We start from the raw sequence: 5,955 nt of genomic DNA, 5'->3' as shown, positions 1-5,955 counted from the left end.
CAAGTTTTAGTTGTTTGGATACTGTTTCGACGTATAACATATCTGTTCTTGGAATGCTACTCATACAACCCATTTGTGATATCGATAACACAAATTTTTATGGTATTCTAATTTTTATTAAAAATTACTTAATACCGAAAAAATTTATTACAATTTCTTCTTTTTACCAAATTAGAGAAGAGATTAAACTAACAAAAATTTAATAAAATATATATATGTGTGTATGTATATGTATTTATGTATGAATTTTTAAGATTGTATAAATATTGTAAATTTTAAGAAATTTATGTACAGCCCTCGTATAAATTGGAAACGTAGCTTGGCACTCACACGTCAAATTAGTCTTCAGAGCTGCCAATAAAAATTTTTTTGCATTTTTACTTCCAAGTTTAATTTTATTGATATTTTTTATATATTAAAGCGAGTTGAGGTCATGCAAATGACTTTCACATACTTATTGAATTTTCAGTGATAACCAATATTCAAACATTTAATTGTTTTATTTATAATAGCAAAATATTTCCTTATAAGAAGAATATCTTTTGTTTTATATCATCAATTAGAGCAGAAATCCTTTTGAATGAGTGAACAGTACATAAATATTTGCTGTGAAATAATCACAATAATTCAGAATTCATAAATATGTAATCTTATAACGTACACATTAAATATTATATTCATATATATCACATTACACAAATTGATCGCTAAACATATCATATCCTAATTAATCGTTATACACTGTTTATACATCTTTTACTTATAGTGAAGAATACTGACTTCTAGAAGAAGAAATACCAGGTAAACTTTGCATTTAATATTGCGTCTCCTTGGTATACTAATTACAAGCGTTGATATCCTTAAAACTGTTATCTAGATTACAATGAATAAACAGATTTTCGAATCATTTCAAAAGTTATGATATTTTTCATAACTGTTTCCATACTAGAATCAAATACTAATAATAAAAGAACAAGAACTATAGATATCTGGTATATATGCGTTAACGAGAATCCCAAACAATTTCTAATTTACGTTTTTTGGGTACCATCATCTAAAGATATTGCAAGGAACTGTAGAACACACGTATTTGCAAATGCTTGGACTTTTCACCTTGCCTTGGAACCTTGTTCGCATAAGCATTTGTAAGTTACGTCAAACATTACTACATTTGACGGATATCGATAAAATCAACTAGCTTTTTAAAACGAAAATTATCAATGTAGTATTACTAAATGATTATTGAGTATAGCTCTATTTATTGGAGACTACGTGGTGCAGCAATGGGTGCTACTTCCAGTTAATCTAAAATAGTATCATTATTGTAAAACAAAAGACCTATTATTCATTTCTAATATTCTTTTCTGGGATTAACAACATTAATACGCGAACCACTGTAGATTTAATTAACCTCAAACTTTATTTTATGTGATTAAAAAAGTTATATATGTACTATGTGGAAATAGTATGCATTGTTTCTTATAGCTAATTACGCTACTTATTAAGTTTCCAGTTGTTATGTTTGTATTTTTATTGTATTTTTGTAGTTTTGATTTCTTATTAATTAAGTAACATTAATTTTAGTTTTTTTTATGAAGATTTGATGACAATTTAGTAAGGAAGATGTATTTATAAGAATGGCAAAGAATTTAAATTTTTGTAGTGCTTTAGCAAAGCAATAAGTATAATTTTTACACCTGCATTTTAAACAATGGTTACGATTTCGGACGAGCATTAATTTGCCTTAAAATCGTTTATACTCGTATAATTAGCGAATTTGCAGATTAATCAAATAAAACTGAAGATATGGGAATTCGTGTATAGCGTTCTAAACTAAATGACTAAACAAATTATCAATATAGACTTTTCAACATAATGAATAAAAAATGTTAGTAACGCTTTTATATAGTGATAATCTTGACTTAACAATGAACTTCTATTATAGTAGCTACATGATATGTAAAAATGATATAGTATATAAGACTTAGACCAAATCGCAAAGTCAATACATATTAGAAACAACAAAGTGAATAAAGAAATAAAACTTAAGTTTACCTATAAGACGTATTATAAATTATTTGTATCTAATTTGATTGTATCGAGATATACTAATAAAGGGAACAAAACGTAAGAAAGTAGCGATGATGTTATTCTAAATGAAAATGAAAAGTTGTAACAAATGAGTAATAATACATCTACAATTAATTAGATATTTAAAAATTCTAAATAATAATTACTTCAACAGTTCATCGTCATTAATGGCGCTTCCATTTGTAATTGTTTCTATTATCTCTGTCGCTTGCTAGAGTTCTTCAGTTTCTTCCTCCACACAGCTGCGTTGTGCTCAACGTTGTCTATCCAGCATAAACTTAGTTGACCTCTTTTTCTTCTTCTTCCTTCTGGTGCGCATGGGATTATTTTTTTTGTTGGGTTATCTAGGTTCATTTTTTGGACATTCTCCACCTAACCTAATTGCTTTAATTTTACTCAATTGCTTATCGTTGGTTCACTAAACTCTTTTTGACATTCGTCGGAATATATTAGCTGATAAAAGTTGCCTTTTCTCACTAGACCAAGTATATGGTGTAAGACTCTGCGTTTCAAGACTTTTCGATAAATGATTTACCTTGACACGCCCATTGTTGTCATCTTGATTAAGTTTATAAAATTTTGTAGTATGTGGAAATGTCTCAATATTTTCCACAGTGCACCTCTATTAATTGTGTCAAACGCTTGTTTGAAATTAATAAATAGTAGATATATATATATATCTCGGCTGCATTTGTTCAAATTTTGAATAATTTGTCGAAAATTATGACGAAAATTTGATCACTTATTAAAATCACTTGGTTTAAATCCAGCTTGGTAGCTACCAATAATTCTTTTATAGAAGGTTTGTAAACACATATTAGGAATTAAAGCAAATATCTTGTAGACTGCAATTAACAGGGTGATACCCCTATAGTTGCTACATTTTACCTTCCTATCTTTTTTGTGTAATGATACCATGGTGCCAACTGTTAGAATAGTTTATTGCTGCTAAATGTCTCTCCTAACAGAGCTTTTAATAGGTTCTAACAAGATAATTTCCAATCGGCCTAACAGCGACTCCGATAGCGTCAGTTATTATCAATTCCATATATGCAGCTGTATATATTAACCTAATATTTTTATAAAAAGTGTTAATAGCTATGTAGTTAAAAATTTTGATTAGTTATAAATAGTTTCTTTTACTTAGTGTTTTATTCTATAATTTTTGCTATTCTGATTTTTTTTATTAGACATTTTAGGTCTCTGTCGTACACCAGAGTTGATATCAATTAGGTATATTTTTATTATTTAATAAATTACAACTTTTCGAACTTTGTAAACGGACAAGTACTAGGAAAATCTGAAAACCCATAAATCTTTCATAAAGAGCACTCAAAAAGCAATAATACGATTTCAACGCCATTGTGTGCTAAATAGATTCTAAAAAAGCGATACAAATTTCTCAAAACAATAGGCCTACAACGAACGATCCAGCTTGGCTTAGAATGGCTCAACATGACTTGACTTGAGTAAACCGGGCTCGGCCTGGCTGAGTTTGGCTTGTGCTGTGCAATTTAAGCAGACAATGTCACTATAATCATTGACAACAATAACAACTGCAACTGTGAGAACAATGACCAGAAGCAATAGAAATAGCAGCGGCAGCAGCGGCAGCAGCAGTTGTTGCATAATGTTTGCATCTTCTAAGGCTTGTACTGCTTTAACAAACTCTGAAAAAATATTAAAGAAATTCTTAAAAAGAAAATTCAGCAAAAATTTCATAGAAGAAAAGATGAGATTTAAACCAAAAAATACGCATTTTCATGATCATGATAAAATGCCCACGAGTAAGTAAACAATGTGGCCACATTGTTGCTATGTCCCATACATTGGAGAAGAAGAGGAAGAAGGAAGATGATTTTTGTGGAAAATAAAATATTTTGTTATGCCATAATCTAAGCTGAAAATCTAATTTTCTTCTTACAATGTCCACTTCGGATTTATTTATTATTTTTTTTTACTATGTATATTTTGTATATTTACTTAAAAGTATTTTTGTTGTTTAAAGAAAATTTAATTTGTACAAAATATTCTACAAGAATATTGCATACTTCGCCGTATGTCCTCAAACTACAAAGGGAAAACAATCAGTTTATGAGGCGTGCGACATTTGCAACCAGTCTCGGGCACATTCTGCCTTGTTTTGAGGGTGATTTGTGTGTGAAGGTGTGCGTGGCTATTTGGACAACCCACTGCGTAGGTAATCGGATTTTCAAGTGGTCAATATGAGTACATAATTTGTGGGATTTTAAGGATAAGACGGCTGAGTTTTGTCCAGTGCCTTTGACTACAGCTGCTTACGTACACTAATTAGTAGAGATTGTTTGCATATTTGTGGTTCTGTAAGAGGAAACGATTTCATTATTATTTGTATCGTCAGAGATTATATATATATGTGTGGTTTGCAGGCTATCAGAGAAGTTTCTTTATGGACTTTTTAAAAGGTTTTTCGAATATATTTGTTATCAAATTCGTTTTAATAACAACATTATGTTGAAATAAACTCTTTTTGAAATATGCAAGTTTGTAAAAAACTATCTCTTTATTGACTGTTCCCATCAAAAGTCAATTAAAAATACATATAATCAAATACAGATAAATCTATTTATTTGAATTAGCATCATTTACTTATTTAGTGTAGAACACTAACATATTTCCGTTAGAAATTCATTGTACATTTTATTAAACACAACGGTTCATGAATGTAACCAAAAAAGTTTATTAAAGTCACTAGACAATCCATATTTGAAGCACTTATAAATGACAATAAAGCTTCATCTATTGGAACTGACTATAATGTCAGACCCACAATGCATACTAATAAGTTCACCAGATTCGACCAAGTGTGACGTTGTGTTATTGAAAATAAAGCAGAAAACTTAATTGTGTACAAATCAAGATATCAAGAGTCGCTATCAAAGTCTCAAAGTATTCAAAGTATTAAAGCATTAACAGTCTCAAGCCTACAGCCAAAAATTAACGTTAGGAGTAGCTTTCCAATCATTTATTTCCAAATACATATAGATACATATATATATACAGTCACTTTAGTAATTTCGGGATCCATCAGTCCCTTGAGAAACTCCCCTGCTTGTATGCATGAACCGTCCACCACGATTTTCGTAATTAAGGTAAGAAAATACTGAATCACTGAATTTTTTATAAGTGGCGTTTCAGGAGTCAGTGAAACAATATGTTTCGAAATATTCAATTTTTATATAACCTAATAAAAAGCAAAGTAACTAATGTGTTAATTCTTTCTGCAAACTGTCTTTTTAATTTATTTTAGATGTTACTGAGCAATACAATATGCCTCCCTTCAAAAATAAAATCAAATAATTTTAGGGCTAATTAGATAGCATTTATCAAAAAAAAACTATAAGTATTACAACTTTTTAAAGTATCCTATAAAATGTTTTAGAGGTGGTTTACAGGATTCTTTTGCGGTTGTATGTTTACAAAAAGTAAGAAATTTTGATTTCATTGGGAAACTCATTTACTGTGTGTTAAAGGTTTAATGATTGCTAATCTAGTGATCATATCGAATGAATACTAATTTTTTTAATATTTTAATAAATCACCATTTAAAAAGATTGTTTGCGCTATAACTGATATATGGCATATATACTCGTATCGACAAAGTGAAGAACGTTGAAGAAAGTTCAAAACAAACATCTGATTTATAAATCATTTTAATTATTTTAACTTCTAAGCATAATCCTTCAGTTAAACCGTATTTTCAGAAAAATGAAGTACATCATAAACAAATTGCAATTAGTCAAGATAATTGAAAAATAATTTAAATACAAAAATTAGCTGGAATTGATTAACTGACTGCTTCTACTAATAGAAGTACTGACTCAC

Source organism: Teleopsis dalmanni, chromosome 2 (assembly GCF_002237135.1).
Source record: "Teleopsis dalmanni isolate 2A chromosome 2, ASM223713v2, whole genome shotgun sequence".
Taxonomy (NCBI): Eukaryota; Metazoa; Arthropoda; class Insecta; order Diptera; family Diopsidae; genus Teleopsis; species Teleopsis dalmanni.
The sequence above is the reverse complement of the archived record's forward strand: the minus strand, read 5'-3'. Positions refer to the sequence as shown.